Raw genomic sequence first — 2,246 nt, 5'->3', positions numbered from 1 at the left:
TATATATATATATATATATATATATATTGCAAAAAAACAACAATAAGAATAGATACAAAAAATGTATCTATGCTAATGTGGGAGATTCATTAACCAAAAAAGAAATTATAACATTCTAATGTAAGAGAGACCGAAATTATCCCCTACCAAAAGTAAAGAAAGTGAACTTGGAATTTTGCTAATTACAATTTCATCAGTAAGATTTCCTTGTTTTGCAAGCCAATGGGTTGGCTTATTTCCTTCTCTAGGAATGTAAGAGTGTATGACACAAAGGGAAACATCAAGGGATTTGATTTTGCAAATCCAATGTGTCAAGTGCCATTCATCAAAATCTGGATCAATATTTGAGAGTCTGATTCTATGTGGAGATGATGCCAATTTCCTTGTCCTGTAATGATGAGAGCCAAGTAAACAACAATGGTTTCAGCTTCAAGTGAACCTTGTGCCAAAGTTGGAGACTGGAAATAAAGCAGTCAGTTGCCCAAAGAATCTCTGAATTCATCATCAATTCTTTCATCTTCATGGAGAAAGCTGCCAACAATATTGAATTTGATCCAAGGATGGAGGGGTTTATGCCAATACACCTTGGAGACCAAGGGATTATAGTTCATGGAGTGAATAATGACCATAACTTTGCTGATATTTGGGAAATGCATGTGTTATATGAGTTTAAGAAGGCAGGATAGGCAATGGTTTGCCACTTGTGAGTACTAAGTTTCATGTCCTCATATTTAGCTTTATTCCTGACCATCCAACAAAATCAGGAAACAATGCAGGGAATAAGGGAGAGCTTGACAGACTGCAAATCTAGCCAACTAGTGGTAAAATGGTCCTAGCTAAGGATAACAACGTTATATGAGGTGGCTGGTTATGAATCTCCATGTGGCTCAGACATAAGAATAGCTAAAGAACAAATGATCTATTGATTATTCATCTTGCTAACATAGCATACACCAAGAGGGGCCCCTCAGGCCTTTAAGCTTTAGAATGTCATCGGTTAGTAACAATTTTAAGAACAGTCTCCAACAGAAGAAAGACATATATGGTGACGGAAATTTTCCAAATATGATTACCACAACTAACCTTCTCCCAGTTATAAAGAGCTTGGTATATGTAGGCAGAAGAGCTTTGGGAATTGGTTTTCTTTATAATGATTTTATCTCTTTGAATATGTCAAAGGGAACTGTTACCACCTGATTCATTTGATTGGTATTCAGTAAGGTATTGAGAATTATACTGCACCACTGATTATTCTCTCAGCAATCAACAACCTTGACGTTGAGATTTGTGATGTTGGGTTGATTCTGAAGGAGCTTCCCATCAAAAGCCTAATTATCAAGCCAAATATTAATTTGTCCCTCAACAATTCCCATATAAACAGATCTTCAACCTGAGATCTAACTCTAAAAAAATTAGACCATATGTTAGAGTCCCTCACTTTGTGAGTAACTAAGGTTGGATGTACCTATTTGCAATATTTACCCCACACGAACCAAAGAGAATCCATTTGTCTAAATTTAATCCAGAGTTTGTAGACAGTGATAGATTCATTACTTTATTAGGAACTGCTTGGGATAAGGACTTGGAACATTGCAATTACAACAAATTTTTGTCTTGAACTTGATTATATTTAGTGAATAATTGTATCACTAGAATATAGTTAAGTGCTTAGAGAATAATCATTAATTGTAGCTAGTCATATTGTGCTAATAATTAGGGCATGATCTAGCAATAAATGAAAACAAACATGACAAGAAATATTTAAATTTTATGCAAAGGATAGTAAAGATGAATTTTGTAATACACCCCAAAATTTATATAAAAAAAGGATCATACAGATATGCTTTCCTTAATGCAACACAGACTTAAGATCTATTTAAAACTTAAAAAAATGCAAGCATGGATGCATGATGATAAGAAAATATTTAAAAAAGTAAAGTTAAAAGATATAAATTTTAAACATTGCTTTATAGCTTTAAACAATTTTCTTAGGATTATTGGATAATTAAATGCATTTTTTACAAATTTTAAATAAGCATGGCAATACAAATATCTTTTATAAAACTTTTAAAGAATGAGAATAGTGTCAAGCATGAGCCAACTCATGAATTAGCTTGACTCACACCCCTAAACAAAACGTCTGATTTACTAAACTTTTAATAATACAAAAAATGGTCACAAGAATAAAAAAAATACAAACTTTTTGAGTCTATGTATCACATTGACCATTGACCATCTATTTAAGG

This window comes from Phalaenopsis equestris, unplaced genomic scaffold (genome assembly GCF_001263595.1).
Source record: "Phalaenopsis equestris unplaced genomic scaffold, ASM126359v1 Scaffold231897, whole genome shotgun sequence".
NCBI lineage: Eukaryota > Viridiplantae > Streptophyta > Magnoliopsida > Asparagales > Orchidaceae > Phalaenopsis > Phalaenopsis equestris.
Note: the sequence above shows the minus strand (reverse complement) of the source record.